At 46.2% G+C, this 14,036-nt stretch overlaps 1 long non-coding RNA gene across 2 annotated transcripts; it reads right to left on the reverse strand.

Moving 5' to 3' along the window:
* Window positions 1–421: 421 nt before the first annotated feature.
* LOC125936052 (uncharacterized) lies at window positions 422–13,902 on the reverse strand. Of its 2 annotated transcripts, none has more exons than XR_007461912.1 (3): window positions 13,762–13,902; window positions 9,978–10,145; window positions 422–539 (listed from the first exon to the last, which is right to left on the reverse strand). It is a non-coding gene; the product is annotated as an uncharacterized LOC125936052 (long non-coding RNA). The 2 variants fall into 2 exon arrangements; XR_007461913.1 differs by lacking the exon at window positions 13,762–13,902 and adding an exon at window positions 10,469–10,538.
* Between the last annotated feature and the right edge of the window lie 134 nt (window positions 13,903–14,036).

Raw genomic sequence — 14,036 nt, forward strand, 5'->3', positions numbered from 1 at the left:
TTGTGATGAGCACCAGATGCTGTATGGAAGTAGTGAATCACTATATTGTACACCTGAAACTAATACTATTCTGTATTTTAACTCACTGGAATTAAAAAAAAAAACTTTTAAGAAACCTGCTGGAAACCCAGTCTATAAGCTGGGGAATCACAGGGAGAACCTAAACCTGGTGGGGAGAGAGACGAGGGTTTGACTCCTGGTTTTGCTACAGAAGCCACACTCTGTGGAGTCTGGAATGAGCTACAGATTTAAACAGAAATTCAGTTTCCCCACCTTTAGATGGGAGACGATTAGACTGCCTATTTCCAAAATGGAAATCTACATCATTGGCTAATAAGATTCAAGGAATAAAGGGGATAGATTCGTGCCCCAGAGCTAACATAACAAATTATCACAACCTGGGTGACTTAAAATGACAGAAATTTATTCTCCGAAATTCTGGAAGCTAGAAGTCCAAAATCAAGGTGTTGGTGACATGCCCTCTCCAAAAGCTTTCTGGAAGACCTCGTCTGGCTTGTCCATGGTGGAATCCGCAAAGACTAGAAGAATAGTAACAGGTACATGCTCAACAGAATTTATACAAATGACAAACTGGTGAATAATTCAGAGGACAATGTATTATGTTTTGTTTTATGATAACCTTTTTACTCCTAAAATAAAAACAACATATGTTCATTTTATAAAATACCAAAAACACACATAAGCAAAAAGCTTAAAATCTGCCAGAATCACACCTTTGCAGATAAACTACTAATATTATTGCATATAATATGCAATAATAATAATGCAATATTATTGCATATAGTTATCCAATATTTATATGGTAACTTTTTTTTAAACATCATACTGTAAACACATTGTTGTAACCTGATTTTTACACCTAACATTTTATGAATATCTTTCTGAATCATTACATATATTCCTTGACCTACCATGGGGTTACATCCTAATACACCCATCCTAAGTTGAAATATTGTGAGTCAAAAATGCAAGCACACATTGGATATACTGTGGGTTTAGTTCCAGACCACCCCAAGAAAGCAAATATCACAATAAAGTGAGTCGAATGAATTTTTTGGTTTCCCGGTGCGTATAAAAGTTATGTTTCCCCTAATACTATAGTTTATTAAGTATGCAATAGCATTGTGTAAAAAAAAAAAAAAAAAGCTGTGTACATACCTTAATTTAAAAATAATTTCTTGTGTGGGCACCTGAGTGGCTCAGTCGGTTAAGCGTCTGATTTTGGCTCAGGTCATGATCTCATGGTTCGTGAGTTCGAGACCCACTTTGGGCTCTGTGCTGATAGCTCAGAACCTGGGACCTGCTTTGGATTCTGTCTCCCTCTCTCTCTGTCCCTCCCCTGCTCCTGCTGTCTCTCTCTTCCTCCAAAATAAATAAATGTTAAAAAAAAATTTTTTTAATAAATAAATAAATAAATAATTTCTTGGGGCGCCTGAGTGGCTCACTTGGTTGAGTGTCCGACTCTTGGTTTTGGCTCAGATCATGATCTTGTAGTTTGTGAGTTTGAGCCCTACATTGGTCTCTGCACAGACAGTGCAGAGCCTGCTTGGGATTCTCTCTCTCCCTACCCCTCCCCTACTTGTGCACATGCTCGCCTGCTCTCTCTCTCAAACAAATAAGCATTACAAAATAATTTCTTGCTAAAAAGTGCCAACCATCATTTGAGCTTTCTGGGAGTCGTAATCTTTTTGCTGGTGGAGTGTCTTGTCTCAGTGTTGATGGCTACTGATTGATCAGGTTGCTGGGCTGCTGAAGGTTGGGCTGGCTGTAGCGATTTCTTAGAATAAAACAACATTGAAGTTTCCTGCATCAATTGACTCTTCCTTTCATGAATGATCTCTCTGTAACACACAATGCTATTTGATGGCATTTTACCCACAGTAGAACTTCTCTCAAAATTGGAATTAAGGGGCGCCTGGGTGGCGCAGTCGGTTAAGCGTCCGACTTCAGCCAGGTCACGATCTCGCGGTCCGTGAGTTCAAGCCCCGCGTCAGGCTCTGGGCTGATGGCTCGGAGCCTGGAGCCTGTTTCCGATTCTGTGTCTCCCTCTCTCTCTGCCCCTCCCCCGTTCATGCTCTGTCTCTCTCTGTCCCCAAAATAAATAAAAAACGTTGAAAAAAAAATTAAAAAAAAAAAATTGGAATTAATCCTCTCAAACTCTGCTTCTGCCTTATCAACTAAGCTTATGTAACATTCCAAATCTTCTGTTGTCATTTCAACAGTCTTCACAGCCTCTGCACCAGGAGTAGATTCCATCTCAAGAAAACCCTTTTTTTTTTTCTCCTCAGGAAGCAATTCCTCATCTGTTCAAGTTTTATCATGAGATTGTAGCCATTCAGTTCCATCTTCAGGCTCCACTTTGAATTCTCATTCTCTTGCTTTTTCTGCCAGGTCCGCAGTTACTTCCTCCACTAAAGTCCCTCCTCAAAAGTCATCCATGAGGGCCAAAATCATCTTCTTCCAAACTCTTGTTAATGTTGATATTTTGTTCTCTTCCCATGAATCACGAATATTCTTAATGGCATCTAGAATGGTGAATCCTTTCCAGAAGGTTTTCAACTGACTTTGCCCAAATCTATCAGAGGAATCACGATCTATGGCAACTACAGCCTTACAAAATATGTTTCTTAAATAATAAGACTTGAAAGTCAAAATTACTCTTGGATCCATGGGTTGCAGAATGGATATTGTGTTACAGGCATGAAAATGTGAGTCTTGTTGTACATCTCCATCAGAGCTCTTGGGTGACCAGGTGCATTGTCAATGAGCAGTAATATTTTGAAAGGAATCTCTTTTTCTGAGCAGGTCTCAAATATTAAATATTCAGTGGACTTAAAATATTCATAAATCATGTTGTAAACAGATGTGCTGTCATCCAGGCTTTGTTGTTGTATTGATCGAGCACAGGCACAGTAGATTGCACACAATTCCTAAGGGCCCCAGGATTTTCAGAATGTTCCATGAACAATGGCTTTAACTCAGAGTCACCAGCTGCATTTGACTCTAACAAGAGAGTCAGTCTGTCCTTTAAAGCTTTGATGCCAGGCACTGACTTCTCTTCTCTAGCTATGGAAGTCCCAGATGATACCTTCTTCCAGTAGAAGGCTGTTAGGTCTACATTACTACGTTCATTACTACATTACTACATTACTACATAGCTACGTTCATTAATTCTTTTAGTTAGATCTTCTGGACAATTCACTGCAACTTCTATATAAGCACTTGCTGCTTTACCTTGTGCCTTTATGTTACAGAGATGGCCTCTTCCCTTAAACCTCACGAACCAACCTCTGCTAGCCTCAAACTTTTCTTCTGCAGTTTCCTCACCACACTCAGCCTTTCTAGAATCGAAGAGAGTTAGGTCTGTGCTCTGGATTAGGCTTTGGCTCAAGGGAATGGTGTAGTTGGTTTGATTCTCTACCCAGACCACTAAAACTTTCTCCATATCAGCAATAAGGCTTTTTAACTGTCTTATTATTTGTGTTTTCACTGGAATAGCACTTTTAATATCCTTCAAGAACTTTTCTTTTTCATTTATAACTTGGCTAACTGTTTGGTGTGAGAGGTCTAGCTATTGGCCTAGCTCAGCTTCCTTACTAAGCTTAATCATTTCCAACTTCTGATTTAAGGTGAGAGACAGGGGCCTGGGTGGCTCAGTTGGTTGAGCATCCAACTCTTGATTTCAGCTCAGGTCATGATTCCAAGATCATGGGGTCAAGCCTCACATCAGGCTCTGCTCTGTATGTGGAACCTGCTTGGGATATTTTCTCTGTCTGTCTCTCTCTCTCCTTCTGTCCCTTGCCAGCTCACGCACTCTCTCTGTCTCTGTCTCTGTCTCTTAAAAAAAAAGGACATGTGACTCTTCCTTTCACTTGAAACCTAGAGGCCATGGTAGGGTTACTAACTGGGCTAATTTCAATATTCTTGCATCTCAGGGAATAGGGAGGCCCGGGGAGAGGGAGAGAGATGGGAGGACGGCCAGTCAGTGGAACAGTCAGAACATATACAACATTTAAGTTCACCACCTTATATGAACACGGTTCACAATACCCAGAAACAATTACAATGGTACCATCAGAGATCACTGATCATGGATCACCATAATAAATAATGAAAAAGCTTAAAATATTATGAGAATTATAATATTCTCATAACTATGAGGCACACACAAGAAGTGAGCAAATCCTGTTGGAAAAATGGCGCCAATAGACTTGCATGGTGTGGGGCTAACACAAACTTTCAATTTGTTTAAAAAAAACAAACATTGTATCCACAAAGTGCAATAAAACAAAGCACAATAAAAAGAGATATGCCTATTCACCTAACCAACCTATCATAGCCTCGCCTAGCCTACCCCAAACATGCTCAGAACATTAGCCTACAGTTGGGCGAAATCGTCTGATACCAAGCCTATTTTATAATGAAGTGTTGACTACCTAGCGTAACATATTGAACACAGTACTGAAAGCGAAAACCAGAACAGTTGTATGACCACAGAAGGGTTGTGAGGGCATAGGTTGTTAAACCCTGTGATGGCGTGGTTGACTGGAAGCTTCAGGTTCATCATATCGCTAGCCCAGGAACAGATCAAAATTCACAATTCAGACTACTGTTTCTACTGCGTGTGTGTCACTTTCACACCGATGTAAAGTTAAAAAAAAAATCCTAAATTGAGGGGCACGTGGATGGCTCAAGTCTTGATCTCAGGGTCACGAGTTTAAGCTCTGCATGGGGCTCCTTGCTGGGAGTGAAGCTTACTTAAACACACACACACACACAAACTCATAAGTAGAACCACTGTAAGTCAGGGATCATCTGTATGTAATATCCGACCCTATCAAGTTTTTTGGTTGTATGGTGGGATGACCTATTGAAATACTAACAAAGTTTCCCCTACCCTTCTGAATGTTCTCCTTTTCTGAGACCCTTCCTCTAATCAGACAGCTGTTGAACTGAGTTGGTATCATTGCCTCAGGAAATGGACCATGTAAGAAACACAGATGGCATTCAAGCTTTGAGGTGGCAGATTACAGATGACTGCAGATTACAGATGACTATAGATCCCTTGCCACGGCTCCCATGAAGAAGCAGGGTCTATGTCCCCTCCTGGTGAAGCCAGGCGGGTTTTGTGATTCTGCCGGTAAAATAAGGCAGAGGTGATGTCGTACCGGTTGTGATACCCAAGACTGAAGAGACTGACAGCAATTGTTTCCTGTTTCTGGAGCCAGGTCTCAGAGCCTCCTAGTAAGAAGGCTGACTATCCTGAGGCCACCATTGTGTGAGAATCCCGAACTTCATGGAAAAGACTTGGAGGATGAGACTTCACGTGAAGAGAGAGTGTGAGGCTGGGAAGCACCCTTGCACCAGACATGGACGTGAAGACCCAACATGGAAGGGTATCCTTTACCCCTTCCAATCCCTGCTCAAATTCCTGACCCACAAAACAGTGACCAAAATAGGGTTGCTGGATTCAGCAAATAAAAAGATAGGACATCCGGTTAAATTTGAATTTCAGATCAAGAACGAGTAATTTTTTAGTCTAAGTATATCCCCAGTATTGCATGGGATATACTTATACTAAAAAAAAAAAAAGTACATTATCTAAAATCCAAATTTAACTGGGATTAAATTTTATACATATAGTATTTGAAGATAAATTTTAATTTTTTAACACTTAAGGATAAAATATACACAGATAACATATTTACCATAGTTCATCTGACAACTCTAGACCAAATTAAAATGTATGTTTTATACCACCAATTTATAGGGTAGCTTGTTATTCAACAATAAAAAACCAAAACAGCAGCAACAGAAAGGAATTGGCGATGGAGAATACACCCAATGTGGAGCTAGAGTCGCTGGACGGAGCTGTTTTTCTCACTCTTGAAAGGAAAACAAAACAAACACACAAAAAAACTTCTTCGATGGGAGAAAAAGAGAAAGAGAGAAGCTAGGACAGGAGCAGGGTCTACTGCACTACATTGTCCCCTCCCTCTCCCAGGCAGAGTCCCCTCGTGTAGGGGTGGGTGAGGGAAAGGATGGTGTCACACACAGACACAGGGGCTGATCTCAGAAAGCAGAAGGAAACAGGCTTTGCTTTCAGGGTCGTCAAGGGCATTCGAGAGATGCCCTTTCACTGCCACAGAGCCAGCGCACCCAGAGGGACTCATGATGGAGGAGCTGGTGTGGACAAGGGACCCAGTAACAAATGGCAAGGAGGCCCTCTCTCTGCGACCCTTACCGCCATCCCACTTCAACCAACATACGTCACCATACACTTTCCCAGGCCCCAGGAGAGGGGTCAAGGCAGCCCGTGCACTTATTGGGATTATTTTCCCCCATTTAGTGAGATATGTCTAAAATAAAACTCATCTCAGGCACTGGAAATAATGAGATGTATGTTTCTAGCCCACCCGAGTTAATAGACTAAGATTTCTACCGGCTACAGCCATAAACCATTTGGTACTGCCCTGGTGTTGATATATTTAAATTTGAAAACTTATATTTTTGTACGTTAATACTAACACACCCCTCAACTCCATTTCATACGCCACGTTCAGACTTCTACCAATCAGCTAAGCAACTGTTCCTAGCAGTTGCCCAGGCATTGCCATGTAGGCTGATTAGGAGCAAGCATTCTGGAGCAAGACTGCCAACATTTGCTGCCTAATGGCTGTGTGTCCGCGAGCAAGTTACTGAACCTCCCTGGGCCTCCACTTCTTTATCTATAAACTACCAACAGCCATCATGGTATCTACCCCATACCATTGCAATGAGGCTAAAGTGAACATGAGTATGTTTTTAAAAGTGTTGGCCACTAGTGCTGTTTCCTGTGCACTTACTTGGAGATTGCATTCGATGCTTACTATCTTATAAAGAGCCGTGGAAAGTAGAAAGGATGACACCTAATCACTAAACTGTGACAAAGATCAGAAACCATGTGGGGAATCTTTATTCTCAAATGAACACCCTTTGGATTGGCTTGCCGCCTGTAGGTTCATGGGTTAAAGAAAAGAACGAGATTCAGGGAAAAACATACAAAATCAGGTGACATACCATAACAGACCCAACGAGTGCCTCACCGTCGCCCCTCAGCATTTACTGCTTCCGTGTCCTGCAGCCTGACTTCCCACCTGCCTGCACTCAAATTTTTGTCTCAGGTGTTGCTTTTGGGGAAACCCCAACTCAGACACATGTGATTCAAGATTGTGTCTAAACAGACAAGTTCAGTGATTTGATAATGTTTTTAAAATAGTGGGTGGGGGAGAGGAATCGTGGATATTAACATCATTTCCAACTTTATAAAGCTTAGGGGCACCTGGGTGGCTTAACTGATTAAGCGTCTGACTCTGGATTTTGGTTCAAGTATTAATCTTGCAGTTTGTCTTATCGAGGCTCTGCGCTGACAGCTCAGAGCCTGCTTGGGATTCTTCCTCTCCCTTGCTCTCTGCCCCTTCCCCTGCTGGCATATGAGCACTCTCTCGCTCTCTCTCTCTCATAAATAAATAAACTTTAAAAGCTACTGTTAGTTTTTCAAAATAAGCTACTGTCCCAGTTTCAAACATTTGACATTTGGATGGATTTCTGGGAACACTCCTGTGTGTGCAAGTCAAGGACAATCTATGATTCAGTCACTCCTTCTCCTGATGGACTTTTGGGTTATTTTCAACTGCTGCTAACACAGACAATGCTTCAACTAACACCTTTGGCAAAATCTGTGCACACATCGTGGATTCTCTCTGAAGCGCAAATTCCCTAGAGCAGCATCATGGTCCCAAAAGACATGCATCCACGTTGCCCAGTTCCTCCCCCGAAAGGCTCTCCTAGTTTGCACTCTACCCCTTCCCTAGGTCTAGCTTCAGAAGTATTTTCCCAACTCCGATGTTCGGCTCATCCGTGATGGTGTGGACACTGCCTTTGGCCCTGGCCGAGGCCTCTGCAGGGCAGGTGAGTTGCAGGTAGTGAGCTGAGGCACTGTGGACACCAGGAAGGGTCAGGGTTCTGGGTCCAGTGTTGGGGTTAAGAGACAGAGATGAGTGGAATCAGGGTCCAGGTCAAGGCTGACCCGGGGAGCAGGGTGGGAGCTACTTGAGAACTGAAACGTTACACAGGGACATGGAGGGTGAGGCCTCACTGCACAGACGGTGGCTGCAAAGGCTGCGTCTCTGTGAACCAGGGCAGGGCCTGCATGGCCCATGGGACACCTTCCTGCAAATTAGGAAAAGATGCCCCTTCCTCAGGTTAAAAGAAAGGTCGAGTGAGTAGATCTCTGAACAACCTAAACTCTGCCTGCTGAACAGCAGCACTGGCTCCATGCACACACAACACAGGGGCACACTTGGGGACACAGGAAACCCCGCTCTTCCCCACCCACCCCCTGTGAGGCAACCATGTCAGGTTCAAAGTCTCAGGGGCCTGCAAGTCAGGCACTAAAGGGCAGCCAGAGCGCAGGCATCATAGGATGCGCACACGTATGCCAAGCTCATGCACAGGCCCAAGTGCCATCGTGAGTTGAGGTCAAAGATAACTCTTCCCTGATACCTATCTGGCGACCCGGAGTCCCTGTGCCATCCAGCATGCACTCACATAAGTTAGTGTGAATCTACCATGTGGAAGACGCCCCTTAGGTGTAACGCCCTTGAGCAGTGCACTACATGAATTCCTGAACATAGGCCACAAGGCACCATCCATTCAAAGTCTACAGCTGAGTAGCAGCCCCCCAACTGGTGGTAGGCTGCTGCTCCTCAAGACCTGCTCTGCGTAAGCTCTGGGTTGGAGCAGACTTCAGTGACTTGAACAGGGAGGGGCTGGGGAGGCCGACTTCAAGCCAGGCCTCCGCCACCTCCCGAGGTAGTTCTCTGGGCTCAGACCTGCCAATTAAAGCCCTCGAAGATGAAAGAGGAAGGCTTTGGTAAGCAGCTGGGCGAGATGAAAGTCAAGTCCAAGTGGTGTTTTACAGCCTCCTAAAGGGAGGATTTCTCGGCATGTCTGGCATTTTGCCATGAGCATCCTTGCCACAAAATTAGTTTGCTGGAAGGCAATTCTGCTATGAAGATAAAATAATGAAATCTAAAAGAGGGACACTGAAAAGGATATAATGAGGGGCACCTGGGTGGCTAGGTCGGTTGAGCATCCGACTTCAGTTCAGGTCATGATCTCATGGTCTGTGGGATCAAGCCCCGCATTGGGCTCTGTGCCGACAGCTCAGAGCCTGGAGCCTGCTTCAGATTCTGTGTCTCCCTCTCTCTCTGCCCCTCCCCTGCTCATTCTCTCTCTCTCTCTCTCTCTCTCTCTCTCTCTCAAAAACGAATAAACATTAAAAAAAAATTTTAAGGATATAGTGAAACATGAAAAAAATTAATACAATTCATAATTAATTTCTTCCTTCATTAAGAGAGGTATCAGTTTTCCAAGCACTAGGATACACGCTTGCATCGTGTTGTGCATGGTTCTGGGCTGCTCGTTCTGGGCATGGGCAAGAAAGGCTAAGGCTCTAACGTACTTGTAACTGAGCTTTGCTATTGTGGGGACTGGTACGTTTTCACTGTCCTGCAGAGTGTAGCGTGCAGTCTGGCCTTTTACTTTCTATTTCACGCCTCCAGGAAGCTTTATCACCAGATCTTCTATCAAAGTGATCTCTGTAGTTGTTACCATCCACCGTCTTAAGACGGCCCACCTACCGGTCGCTGTAAGACCACTGTAAAGGCTAGCTGACATTTACCTACTGCAGTCCCCCCTTGGCCCCGAGGGACCACAGTCCAAGACCCCCTAGGGTACTGAACCCCAGGATGTACTGTTTCTTCCTAGACATACGCACCTAGGATAAAGTTTAACTTATAAGTTAGGCACAGTAAGAGATTAACAATAATAAAATAGAACAATTATAACACTATACTGTAATAAAGGTTATGTGAATGTGTGTTTCTCAAAATATCTTATTGTCCCGTACTCACCCTTCTTCCTGTGCTGATGGGAGATGATAAGACGCCTACGTGATGAGATGAAGTGCGGTGAATGACCTAGGCAGCGTGACCCGGTGGGCTGCTATTGACCTTCTGGCCCTATGTCGGAAGGAGGATCATCTGCTTCCAGAACGCGGTTGGCCACAGGTAACAGAAACCCTGGAGAGCAAAAAGAGGAGAGCAGGGTCTACTGTAACATAAAAGTGAGAATTGTGTCCATGGAGAAATAAAACCCAACTGACAACTAGCTTCATTCAATACGTCGACTCTGCCAAAGGCAGTGGATTCATCAATGAGGGAATGTAACCAGCCAGCCAGTTATTTTATCTTTTACTGCAAAACTGCCTTACGGTTGATTAGTAATGCAGTGAAAATGCCTGTGGCGAAGATGTTTCCAACGAAACTACCTAGAGCTGATTCTAGGTGCCGCTCATTAAGCTCAGTCAAGAGCTTGCACCACAAAAACCTGGAGAGGCTCTCACAGAGGCAGCTGGCTTTCCCTCCCTCGCTCTGACAAATCCATATTCTCATCGTTCTCATCCTTCTCCTGGCCTCACCAGCAGGCCTCCTGGGGGCAAGCTAGTTGGCTCAGACTTCTGGCAGCAGCCCCACCCACCCCTGCACCTGACTCTGCACACCTGCCCCTCCCCAGCAGGAGCCCGGAGCGCAAGCTGTGCATCCCACCAGAGCCCAGGAGCACTGAGATAGAAAGGAGGGGCATGACCCGTGGGGGGTGCCCATGGCTGGGGGGATGGCCGACTGGCCAGCTCCACCCAACCTGTCCTGCCCCCTGCTCTCTGCTGCTACATCTGAGCTCAGCAGCCTGGCTCACCACCCCACAGAAAGGAGAGCAATTGCCCGTCCCACACACCATGTTTATTTCCTTATTTATTTCCTTATTATCTCCCGCTACACGAATGTAAGCCCCCAGAGGAAGGGTTTATGTTAGTACCCTATGGCTGCTGTCACAAATTCCCAGAAATTTACTGGCTTAAAACAACACAGACTTATTTTCCTACAGTTCTGGAGGGTGGAGGGCTCACTGGCCAAAATCAGGGGCAGAGTTGCATTCTTTTCTGGAGGCTCCAGCGGGGGGAATTCAGCTCCTTCCCTTTCCCAGCTTCCACAGGCCACACACACTCCTTGGCTCACAGCCCTCTTCCATCTTCAAAGCCCGAAATCACATCACTCTGACCCCGGCTTCGCCCTCACACGTCTGCCTCTGCCTCTCATCTTCCTCCTCTACTCAGAAGGACCCTCATGATTACGTTGAGCACCCGCCCCCTGATTACCCAAGATAATCTCCCTATCTTCTGGCCAGCTGATTCGAAACCTTAACTCCCCTCTGCATGTAGCACAGACTATGTACACATTCTGGGATTAGAACGTGGAGGTCCGGGGGGGGGGGGGGGGGGGGGAGACATCTTTCTACCTACCACAAGGTTTGTCTCTTATTCACCGTTGTATTCCCAGTGCCTGAACGGTATCTGACACATAGCAGGCCCTCAATAAATACTTGCTGAATGAATAAGTGAATGAATACATGAAGAGCTTACTAAGAATAACATTTAATTCATAGTAAACACTTAATCGTGCTTATTAAGAGCCAGGCACTATTCACAATGCCTTATGTGTATTAACTCATCGGATCCCCAACAGCTCCATGAGGTATGTTTTATTATTCCCTGCCTTCTATAGATGAGGGAGTGAAGGCACAGGTGTATAGTCTGCCCTAGTCTACACAGCGAGAGAGTGAAAGCCAGGATTTGATCTCGGATTTACCGAGCACTTCCTGTGTCACCGGCCCTGGCTGGGCGTGTTACATTTCTGATCTCATTTTATCCTCACAAGAGGCCATGAGGAAAACGGGCAGAATGGGAAGCCTGGTCTCAACAGGGACAGAATTAAGTCACCGGCTGAGGGATTCTGAGGGGTTCTGTGGGGCAACGGATTGCATATTCCTCCTTGAGCCTCCTATGATGCCAATCAGATGAGGACTTTGCACCCCTAAAGGGACTGTGGGTGTCCATGTTCCCGATACGGGGCTCCTGCCTTGGACTCTATACCACTAGTATCCACACCCCCGGCAGGCCTGTAGCAGACCATGACCTTCACCAGACAGGCCTGGCTGCTCTGTGTCCTGGAAGCCTGTTCTCCTTCAAGGAACAGGAGCCTGCTTCAAACCTCATCCAGAGGCACCTGGGCGGCTCAGTCGGTTAAGCGTCTGACTTCAGCTCAGGTCACGATCTCACAGCTCATGAGATCGGGCTCTGTGCTGACAGCTCAGAGCCTGGAGCCTGCTTCGGATTCTGTGTCTCCCTCTTTCTGCCCCTCCCCTGCTTGTGCTCTCTCTCTCTCTCACTCTCTCTCTCTCTCTCTCAAATATAAAATAAAATAAAAACATAAACATTAAAAAAAAAAACCCTCATCCCGAACTGAAGCTGCATTTCCCATTCCCCTGATGACAACTCTGGGGACTCCCCCCTGGCTGGGCCCCATACTTGTTTTGCATGGGCTGGAGCTGCTTACTGTCTGGACGCTGGCCCTCCAGAGCCACCTCTGATTTACCCTGCCAGCCTGCTCCTGGGCACACAGGCCTGCAGGAGGCCCCCAGGCCTCAGCCACCCCGAGCCCTGTAGAAGGAAGTAGAAAGAACGCTGCTTGGACAAGGAGATGGAGCTACCCCCTGACTTGCACCTTAACCTTTGCAGTCAAGGCCAAGAAGAACAAAACGCACTTGAGCCTCTGCCAGCACAGTGGGGCAACGCAGTTTCTGTTCCCGCCAGCACATTTTTCTAGGTCAGTGTCAGATCAGGGAAATCCAATACCACATGTCCCAACTTTTTATTTGAAAATAGAGAAGTTGCTTTCCAAAATAAATAGTGTTTACAAGCGGAGGCTGGAGAAGCCTCCATCAGACATGGTCTCAGTGCCCAGGCAGGACAGATTCTTCCCGGCCTGGTTGCTGTGAACCCAATGCCAGCCCCAGCTCCAGCCCCAGCAGAGGCCGGATCAGGAGGAGCACACGTGTATATACACATGTGTATTGATGTTTGCCTGCATGTGTGCATACACGTGCATTTGCATAAATGTGCATATGCACATTTCCTTAAGGGTCTCTGGGTATGATGAACATGCACATGTAAGTTGGGGGCTGTACGCATGTACTTGTGTGGGGGGTACCTACGGGCACGTGCACATAGGGAGAGAGGCTTCTGCCCTGTGAGTCTGTACCCAGCCCCGCTTCTCAGACCCCTAGTCCAGTCTGGAGTCCCCTCCCGCCTCCACTCACTGCTACATCCCATCTCAGCCCTCACCCTGTTCTTTTTCTCAGCTGCCTGAGGGGCTGGGGCTCAGATCTGGATATGCTGTGAATGCATTTCCTCCATCCTGCTTCCTCTCACTACCCACCCTCTGCCCACGGCCACCTGGACTACTGGTACAAGCCAACTGAGTGCCCTTTCTGGTGAACATGTATGTGAAGGGCCCTCAGTACAGGTCCCTGCTGTCACAGCTTCCTGACAGTCACCTTGACTCCCTCACAGGCCCTCCTCCTGATGCTGGCAGCACAGGCTTCCTCAGCCTCTGCCTGGTTCTCAGTGCAAAGCCCCACCTGCCCAGGAACCACCTGCTTCATCAGACTCAAGCAACTCAGCCAGGCTTCCAAGAGCTGCGTGATTTTCTTAGCAAACCCTTCTGGCTCCCCCTCCACAAAAACCTCGGCTCAGCTGCCTCTCACCGCTCGCACGTTAACCCAGGCCACTCCTTTACCCACCTCAGCTTCTGCCTTCGCTCATGCTGTTCCTCTGCCCTGGCACCATTCTCCAATCAGCTCTGCCCGTCCCACCCGATGCTACCTTGCAGACCAGATCTCTTCTCACCCCTCCCTCTACGAGGCCTGTCACATAAACCTCCTGCCCTACAAATGCCTTTCCCGTTGGGCCCTGTATCGCCGCACAACTCGCTGCCCTGTGTATTGCCTAAGAATTGCATTCAGGTTGCTTCATGCACTTATCTTGCCCTCTCACCTAGATTGCAATCTCCTTCTAG

Source organism: Panthera uncia, chromosome D1 (assembly GCF_023721935.1).
Source record: "Panthera uncia isolate 11264 chromosome D1, Puncia_PCG_1.0, whole genome shotgun sequence".
Classification (NCBI taxonomy): domain Eukaryota; kingdom Metazoa; phylum Chordata; class Mammalia; order Carnivora; family Felidae; genus Panthera; species Panthera uncia.